We start from the raw sequence: 11,879 nt of genomic DNA on the forward strand, positions 1-11,879 counted from the left end.
CTTTCAGTCGAAATCGATGATAAAAACCTAGATTGCATGGGTTCAAGAAAAACTTAGATTACATCAACTTTTATTCTTACAGACATCAATGTTAATGTCTCACATAAGTAACCTTACATAATCATTTGAGAGCGACTGTCATGCATGTTTGCAGAGCTGACTTGTTCATTTAACCTCAACCGTATTTTAGATCACTTCTTCAGTTACTAAATTCATTCAAATGAATATGATCTGCCATGTGATATCCAAAAGTGTTATCCGTCTTTTCAATTCACATAACGATGGTATTGTTCTGCACAGTAATAATTTTATATATCATTTACAATTTCACTGAGTCGTATTTGCCTCTCAAAATTATCTGATTTGTGTTATGCATCTCCCTGCTCATTATAACAGTAAAAGCCTTGCATTCAGGTGCACTTGAAGGGTTCTTTCTTCAATGAATGATAATTTGGAACTCCTGTGTCTGACTCACTTCAATGCACGCCTGAAAATTACGACACGGTTCTTGTTTACATGAAGCGTGTCTTTTAATCTCTTCTACCGTTTCCGTTGCCGATATTTTCTTCATCCTTTTCTTTAGTACACCTCTAATTTTTCTTCACATTTCTAAAGGAAAACGATACGCTCTTTTACCTAATTATTACATTTAAATTTATATTTCTTCAATTCTTCTTTAATTCACAATTGCAGTTTTATTCATATGGGGATAGCATGTACAGGCGAAAGGTACACTTGAACTCCTACTCACAACTCGTGGTTTCTCGCTTTGATTAAATAAAATGATTTGAATAAAGGAACGGCAAAATAAATAAAAATGTGAGAAAAAAGCAAGGCAGGCAAATGTAACTAATTGGCGGCAGGAATATATGAAAGTATGAGTGAGTGAGAGAGAAAGAGAGAGAAAGAGAGATGGAGAAAGGGAGAAAAAGAGAATGGAATGGCTGTAACACCGGTTAAAAAGACTAGAGTAATATAGGGGAGAGATAGAAATGGTAATTCGCTGGTCTAGAGGGGAATAAGAAATGAGAGAAGTGGAATATGTATTGAAATGGGATAGAAGTAGTGAAGATTAGAAGAAAAGAAGAGAGAGGGAGAGAGAGAGAGAGAGAGAGAGAGAGAGAGAGAGAGAGAGAGAGAGAGAGAGAGAGAGGGAGAGAGATATAGAGAGAGATGTGAGATGTGAGAGCAAAGCATAGATGGAAAGAGAATCAGTGAAAAAAGAGCAAGGCAGAGAAAGATCTAGAAAGGGAGATAGGCAGGTGTGAGAGAAAGAAAGAGAAGAAAGGAGAGAGAGGGAGAGAGAGAGAGAGAAAGAGAGACGAAATAAAAGGAGAGGGAAAAAGATAAAGAGAGCCCAGTTGAAGGCTGGAAGCAGCAAAACTTTTATTTAGGTGGAGGAAGCGGTAGAAAAGTCAAGTTGATATTCATCAATGTGGTTTCAGCGAAGAAGCCATATTTTTTAAATGACGAACCAACCGCTCACGCATAATTTAAATGAGTAGCAAAGGATCTTCAGTAAAAGAGAGATGGGTTCCGCATATGCTGAACAGAAAATAGAAGAGATAATTTTGAAAACAACTGAGAGAAATATATAGTATTATACAATAACAAGAAAGCTGGCTTGCTGGCAGAATAGTTAGCACACCTGGCGAAATGCTTAGCGGTAGTGCGTCTGTATTTACGTTCAAATTCCGCCGAGGTTGACTTTGCCTTTCATTCTTTCAGGGTCGATAAATTAAGTACCAGTTACGCACAGGGGTCGATCTAATCGACATAATCCCTTTGTCTGTCCTAGTTTGTCTCTTCTATGTTCAGCTCCTTCTGGGCAATAAAGAAATAAACATTCTTTCTCCAGGCGAAATGCTTAGCGGTAGTTCGTCTGCCGCTATGTTCGGCGTGCTAACGTTTCTGCCACCTCACCGCCTTATTTAGCTTTCTAACAGTGATACTCGGATCATCAAGCTTACGATGATCCGATTTCCGTCTTTTTTGTTATAGTTACTGCTATTTTATTGTAACGTAAGCTATTCTTTCATTGTTCTTTACGATCTTCCATGCTTTTAATTCTTCCATTTTTTCTCTTATATTGCCAGATTTATGATGCCTAGGTTTAAATTTCTTTCTTAAAATATGTTATTATTTCCTTTGATATATATTGTTGTATGCCTGGCTCTGATTTCAATTTTGCTTGTCCGTATTCTAAGGGCTTTTTGTTTGTTACCTACTGTATTTTGCAAAAGTATATCTATCACAGTGATTAATCTTCTAAACGTTTTTATTTTTGTTTTACATCTCGTTACGGCCATTTTCGTTGTGCGCATGTATTTTTACGTGTTATATTTCATTTCAAATAGTTATCGAATCTGAGAAAGCATTTTTTACTGATTGTATGAATCCAACATAACATTTAAGCAACGATATTATCATAAATCCGTGGTTTGTGTAGAATGTGGCTGGAAAAAACACACGTCATTTAGAGACATATTACTCAAATCCCCATTTCTGCTTTTCTCGCATTATTTGTGTAGCTTGATGAGCAAACACTGGCCGTTTATTTCGATTGCCATCATTTCCAAAAGTGTTGTTTCTTTTGTTTCCAATGACGACAAGTATTCCAGCCTACAATTATCGAAAATTTATTCATCGATTTCAAGGTACCACGCATTTCACTTTTAACCTTGGGCCGAACGATGAGGTTTTAATTTGTATTATTTGTTATTCTTTCCTATGTAGGGGCAAATCGATGTAGTGTCTAATATAAACCATAATCCGTTAGTTTGTTTACACGTAGTGTCAGATTGCCGACCACAATGAACATTTACAATGCATTAATTATACAACACAAAGATCAATAAATTTCACAAGTACTGCTTACGCAATCATCCTTCAAAATATTCTTCATATTTTTTCCGCTTCTATTTGAATTGTTATATTTTAATTGTGGCTATTGGATATTTTTGTAGCAGTCAAATAACATCCTCTCCTTCTCCTTCACTTTCTCACTCTTTTCTTCTTCTTCTCCTACTTCTTTTTCTTCGCCTTAACATCATCATCGTCGCTGCCTTAATAATAGCATTAATAATAATAATAATAATAATAATAATAATAATAATAATAATGATAATAATAATAATAGTAATCATGATGATGATAATAATAATTATAACCATAATTTCTCTGGACATGCAACGTTCAGAGACAACTCAGTAATAATTAATTATATACGAAACTCGCTGTAAACTTGATGTCATGACCAGCACTAGTTATGGTGTCGTACGACGCACACTGTCTTCGATGACATTATTGACGTGGATAACACTAGTAAGATGATGCTGCTGTTGCTGTCTTTGCGAAAGTAACGGTCGCGGTGAAGAGACAGCGAGTACGGGAAACGGTTGTTTCGATCGCGTCTGCAAATAGCCACAGAGCAGCCATACTGTCTGTTCTAAAAGAGAGCGATTCGATTCGAATGTAAAGTGGGAGACTAATCACCTAAAAATAAGTGAAGAGTGTATGTTGTTGTCAATTCCGACATTTAAAAGGAAAAAAAAATTACCTCTCTTTATAATTATGTGTATATATCTATATATATATATATATGCAGATACGTAATTTAAGCGTATATTATATAATCATGTTTCCGTTTATAATACACACACACACACACACACACACACACACACACACACACACACACACACACACACACACACACACACACATATATATATATATATATATATATATATATATATATATATATATATATATATATATATATGACCAGTGTGTGTATATATATATATATGTATATACATAAACATCAATATACACTTGCATACACATATATGTAAACCTACATGTGTGTATGTATATATATATATATATATATACTCTCGCGTACACACACACACACACACACACACACACACACATACACACACACACACACACACACACACATAATATAATGGGTTTGGTCATCCAGAAGACCCAAAAGGCAGTTAAGACTATGCAGGTACTAGGGAAGGACCGCTGTTAAGCTTCCTGTTCAATAATAGCGTGTACATAATCATACATATCTCTACACTTAGCTGCACGCTTCGCATGAAGCTTGATGTGAGCGAGAGCGGAAGATGCGCACTTGCCTGTGTACGTAAATACGTGCAATGCACTCTGCAATGAACTTCAGTCATGTGATAAATGTTTTGATACTTATTACGTAATAGGAATTATGTTTTATGATTATTGCCTCTTGCATTTGTTAGTAGGTGTACGTGTCAGCAATTGGACATGCGCATTCGCTCACATCTGCTTTCGTGCATGTCTGTTAATGTGTTAATGTTTATAGTAGGAAGGGGTGCATGCGGAATATATGCAGCAGTTAATAAGCAGTTGAGTGTTTGAGTATATAATTAATTATATTAGCCTATGCAATTAGGAATTTTCCATAAAGTATCTGTTTTTCTTTGCATATATACACACAACGTGTGCATGTGACCATACATATTACATATGTACACACGCACACGAACACAAACTCATACATATACATAGACACACAAACGTATATCCACACACACACATATATATATATATATGTGTGTGTATGTGCATGTATGTATATATTTAAGGATAGGTACATATTGGCACAGAAACACACGCACAAACACACGCTCCCGCCACATGTGCACACACACTCACACACACTCACCATCACACTCTCACACACAGCTACAATACTATATATATATATATATATATATATATATATATATATACATACATATATATATATATATGTATATATATATATATATATATATATATATATATATATATATATATATATATATATATATATATGTATACACACACAAGCACACACACATAGACACAAACACACAGACACACACACACACACATATATATATATATATATATATATATATATATATATATATATATATATATATGCACACAACACACGTAAGTGTTCTACGTGCAACCTAAGAGCTGTACTTATATGTATTCCTTCTCATCCTTTCTCGGAAACTTCGAACTTGAATTTAATTATTCAAATTTTAATAAAATGAAGAATTATGCCACACTTGGATAAATGTAAATATATATATTGCCTCCTTCTATATGCGTTCTCACGGAAATTTACTTTGACGTTATACAATGAAAAAATATTATACTGTTTATCATAATAACTAGCCCCTAATTATCTATATGTATATATCTAGATATGTGCATATATCTAGAAAATAGGCATTAAAACACCAGAGGAAACAAAACGAAACACCACACCTCATCTTAATATACTACCGTATAAATCAGCCCACAACCCTAGGAACAATAAGGTTTAAAACACTATTATGCAAAATCGACCAATGCTCACTAGGAATCCAAAAACGAAAAACATTCTGAAAACGCATAGATACGTCAAATGTAAAAAGCAACCAGAATCGCTGAAAAGACTCCTGACAAATGTGAAGTTTTACACAACAACCACGAAACTAATGATTAAAAAATATAGACGTCCAAAATGTGGAACATGCTCGAACCTACTGGAAGTCTCAGACTTCCAATTCAAACAATGAGTGATGTTCACAATTAAGACTAATTTCACTTGTGCATCCGAGCATTTACTTTATGCTGTAACTTGTTCAGGTTGTGAACGTATCTATATATGACAGGCAAGTATGGCAGTTAGACGGAGAACTGGACTACATAAGGAACAGATTAGCTTCCCAAAGTATAGACAGATATATTTGGTTGAACACATAGAGAGATGTGCAGTGAATCCCCAACCAAATATCATAGTTTTCCTCATTACTTTCTATACAAGAAAGTTTAAATAAAGAAAATATATTTATCGAAAAATACAGAACACGCATAAATATGAACGCATAGCCAAACATTGGTCAGAGCATATATTTTAATTCATGATCATATATCCATCACAACATATTTCATCTCACTACTTTCGTTTATGAGTTTTTGTTTGTTTACTTATCCCACCCCCAAAATGAAAAATTACCTCTCCCGTTCTGAGTAATAGCGATCACCAATTACCTCTTCTCAGATTTTTCTACTTCTTGATTCACTCACAAACTTTCATACAAGAACATGGACTAAAACCATCTAAAGAAAATACGAAATTACAATAAATACACTTTCATGTTTATCGAAAGCGAAACCGGTAGACAACCATAATACACTTTCATTTAAATTGTATATATATATAAGCTAATGAGTACTAACCTACAAGCTATATTGGTATGCTAGAGTAAGAGAATACCGGACAAAGAACAAAGAAAACATCAATATTCATCGGTCGAAAATTAACGCAGACATTGAAACACAAATTGTATACGAAACATTTACAAACAACCTACCACAGGCAAATGACAACCAATCCTATTGAACTGCACTCTTGCTATATATATATATGTACTTTTAAAGAGAGTGAGAGGGAGAGATATAAAGAGAGAGAGAGAGAGTGTGTGTATGTGTGTGTGCACGAAAGAGAAAGAGAGGCAAGAGAGCAGTTGAATAGGATTGGTTGTCTTTTGCCTGTGGTGGGCTGTGTTCGTAAATGTTTCGTATATAATTTGTGTTTCAATATTGATGTATTTTTGTTCTTTGTCAGTTATTCTACTATTCTAGCACACTATCAGACTATATAGCTTGTACATTAATAGTCATTAGCTTATATATATGTATGTATATATATGTATATATATATATATATATATATATATATATATATATATATATATATATATATATATATATATATATATATATATATATATATATACATATATATATATCACAACACATATATATAATATATACATATATGTATAATATATATGTAATATATGTATGTATATATATATATATATATATATATATATATATATATATATATATATATATATATATATATATGTTATATACATATATATATATATATATATATATATATTATATGCCTATTATATATATATATATTATGCATTATTATGCATTATTATGATTGACCGTTGACTGAACACTATTCAATTTTTTTTCTCCGTGTTTTTCTCCTTGTCTCCGTATTCTTTCTGTTGAAGAGCGTAGCTCGAAACGTCAAAGACTTTCCGTATTCCCGAGCGTCATACTAATATATACTTTTGTTATTTACACCACCTGTCCTCGTCTGTTGTTATTATTTGTATATTCTCCCATATATATATATATATATTGGCTTAAAATGTGGAGTAGATAAACAGCTGATAACTGATGAAGAGTCGTTCTTTATGTTACTTGTCTTGTTTTCTATTTGTTTCTCTCTCTGTTGACAAAAGCAGTTTGACTTCGTATTTCGTGTTGTTTTTCGTATTTCATGCCGTTTAGTTGTTGCCACGTTCTGTACGTTTGTGGTTGGGCATATATGCCGTCTGTTTCTAGCATATACGCATGCTAGCGTCTGTGCCCTTCATCTAGTACCACAATGATACTTACCGTCACATATTCGCACCATACTCATACATACTCTTTGATCAGACACACGCACACACGTGATCACAACACGCGAAAAAGCACACATTAACTGCTACACACACACACACGCGTTTCACACAAGGACCTGCACATTCACACACACTATTTTCTCATAAACACACGCGCAAACGCACTTTCATTTGGTATCACCAGCACTTTATTATCTACCTTTCTTTCAACCTCACCTTTCAAACATTTTTTTCTAATCATTCGCCATGCTTGACCGCTAAATCTACAAGTCTTGTTTCCTTCGCTCTCTGTTTATTGTCTCTAATTTCTTTCTGTTGAAGAGCGTAGGCTCGAAACGTAAATGATTTTTTCATTTTCCCGAGCGTCAAACTAATACATCTACTTGTCTTTTGTTTTTCTATAAATTTCCACAATATATATATATATATATATATATATATATATATATATATATATATATATATATATATATATATATATATATATACATATATATGTATATATGTATGTATGTATGTTTGTATATTTATATATCACATTTCTCGAGGCATTCTTTGAAAATATATAAATTTATACGCTGTATGTTAACAGTGCAGTGAATGGGAAAAAATTGTATCATATTACATATAAATATATTGTGTGATATACAGATATACATAAGGACAAAGTTATTACCTGTTTTGTCAGTAACGTAATCCTATGAGAAACTTATATCACACAAACACGCATGCACAAACCCATTCCGTATACAGGAACATACACAAGTACATTCTCTCAAAAGCAGATGAACGCTCAAACACACATGCCCTAACATAACAATATGTACACACATATATCTGCACATATACCTGTGGAAATATATATTCATATATGCGCGCGTGTGTGTATGTCTGTGTATACACATGCATACGTACTACATATATATATAAGTATGTATATACATATATATATATATATATATATATATATATATATATATATATATATATATATATATATATATATACGTTTATGTAGTTATTATATATACCAATATACACGCATATGTAATTCACAGAAGCACATGAGGATTCATGTATAGATATCTAGATACAAGTGAATATATTTATATATTTACATGAAGTGATTTCAATTGTAGCGTGTATATTTAGCTATATAGATTACAATAGGGCATAAAAAGTAACAGTTTGACATTTCACATTAATACGTACATACATACGTACATACATATATATATATATATATATATATAGATTCAAGGCTTGAATATGGTACTTATGCGAAGGCACCCGAATTTCACATCCCAAAAGGATGGGTGATTAAAATCAAATAATAAGCAACACGGATTTCAAAAGTGATTGCAGTACGCACGTTTCATGCTACTTCAATTTATTTAAGTAATGTGAGCATTACCTTAAATGCAATATGAAGAGCAATCTTCAGCTGCACGAAAAAATGTAGAAAAAAAGACATATTACAAATGTGGCAACATATTAAAACCAAGTGGGAGAGAGCAGAGGAAGAATATATAAGTCCATCTTGATATAGCAGGGTCTATCACTTGGTTTTAATATGTTGCCACATTTGTAATATGTCTTTTTTTCTACATTTTTTCGTGCAGCTGAAGATTGCTCTTCATATTGCATTTAAGGTAATGCTCACATTACTTAAATAAATTGAAGTAGCATGAAACGTGCGTACTGCAATCACTTTTGAAATCCGTGTTGCTTATTATTTGATATATATATATATATATATATATACATATATATATATATATATATATATATATATATATATATATATATATATATATATATATATATATATATATATATATATATATATATATATATATATATATATATATATATATATATATATATATACATATATATATATAGGTGTCTGTGTGTGAGTGTTTGTGTGTGTGCATGTGTGTATGTATGTATATATTTCCTAATAGGCATATATACTTGCAAACATACAAACTTACATTCAAATATATACATGATATGACACCATAAAAAACATAATTCAATCATGTAATCTTGTATAACATTTCAGAAGAGGACAAATGAAATATAAAATACCACAATAATCTTCCTTAGACTCATGCAAATGCAAGCACACTACGTATACACACACATACACAGACACACAGACACACACACACACGCACGTGCGCGCGAAGAGACAAGCTCACACAAAGACACAAAAACACACCGACACAAACCCACACACGCAAACACAGACACACATGTACACGATCGTATATGTAAAGAACCACAAATAAGACAGATCATGTCACCTAAATACCAATTATATACGTGTTAAAAAATTTGAAAGCTATAATATTGTATGTGTTAAGAAATGTATGTTATATAAAGGCAAATTTCCTACATATTGAACTGTAAAAAAAAAATCAAGGATAATGTGACAGTTATATATATAAACATAGTTGGAATCATGTTTTATAAAATTACAGGATGTGTCCAATATAGGTGATAGTCTATTTTACATGAATCATATTAGTCCATAAGATGCAATTTATAATATAGTATCAAATAGCTGAAGATTGATTATATCTAATGAGATATCACGAGAAGTGTTAGAGTAAATATTTAGGACAATGTCGGGTTAGTAGTTAGAGTGAGAGAAGAAGATTTATGATGTCTTGTATGGAAATGCAATACTTAATTTTAATAGCGTATTCATAACTATAGATGTAAAACAGGATGGACAATAGAGTTATCGGAAACATTTCCATGAAGCTATATTTTCGTATTCTTGGTCAGAAGATATTCATAAGAAGATTTATCTATTGCAATAAAAGTACACAAAGGTAATAAAATATTTTGCGTCCTATATACCCCACGGGCAAAAGAATTTTTATTGCCCCTGCGGTATATCGTGCCCAAAGCAGTTTATTTTCCCTATATATTTTTACCTTGACAGATATATGCCATTTTAAATCTTAACGAAGAATGTTTTCAATCAGTTATCTAGATAAGGTGATGTAATTTCATCTTATTCCGGTCTTAAATAAATGAGTTAGCTGGTGGTAGCGACAGTTAAAATAACTGGTGGTTTATCTAATATAAGATTAATTACGAGTATAGGTTTTAACTAAACATTACCAAAGAATTTCCTTGGCAAAGCAATTAGAGTTAAGAAGTAAGAATTGCTAATTGCACAGCAATTAAAAGTTAAGTAAAGAATGCAAAACATTATTACTGCAATTGTTTAATTTAATTAATATGAAGATGCAATATTTTGTGCTAAATTAGGGCTGAAGCATAAGGTTTGACAGTATTTCATCTGAATATTCTCCAGCATTTGTAAGTAGGAGGAGATGCATACGAAAACGAGAAAGTGGGAATATCATACTTTTTTTCTCTTTTTTAGATGTATTTCAACTATTTCTAACTACATACGTAAGAGAAATATCTATTACCTTCTTGTTGTTCCATTCATCAGATTATGGCCACACTAGAAGATTGCCTTCTATCGTTTTTCCAAGATGAAAATGCTGTTGCAAAGTCGCCATTTTAACACCATTGGCGAGATCCAGGGTGGATTGCAGTAGGTCCTCGACTCGCGTATGTTGAAACGATTTCCGGGCCGGATTCCGAGAATGGCAAGGAACACCAACACCGGTGTATTGCTGCGCAGGGTGATTATTACTAAGGAGATGATCGCTATCCAGTAACAGTTTTCTAAATTCTCTCTGTGTGTATTTCCGTGTTCCTTTCTGTCGTAGAACGTAGGTTCGAAACGTAAAAGTCTTTCTCACTTCCCCATCGTTTGTTGTTTACACACTCGTCTTCGTCTTTTGTTTTTTGTTTTGTAAATTATCACTATATATATATATATATATATATATATATATATATATATATATATATATATATATATAAAATATATAGTTTTAGGGAAAATAACCAATTTTCATATATATATACATACATCAATACATACATATATTTACATGTATATCTACACCTATAAATAAGTAATTTAATACATGCTGTATATATATATATATATATATATATATATATATATATATATATATGTAGTCATGCATACGCGCACACACCTCCATATATATATATATAAAATATATATACATATAAATGTATATATATATATATATATATATATATATATATATATATATATATATATATATATATATATATATATATATATATAAATCTTTGTGTGTGTATATATAACTCCATTCTATGTGTATATATTACCATATAAAATGCTATTCATTTTAATTTTAGATTATTTATGAAGATACAAATGTAATCGTTCTTACTGTATGCATGTATGCAGAT

This window comes from Octopus bimaculoides, chromosome 13 (genome assembly GCF_046866305.1).
Source record: "Octopus bimaculoides isolate indiv1 chromosome 13, ASM4686630v1, whole genome shotgun sequence".
NCBI classification, from domain to species: Eukaryota; Metazoa; Mollusca; class Cephalopoda; order Octopoda; family Octopodidae; genus Octopus; species Octopus bimaculoides.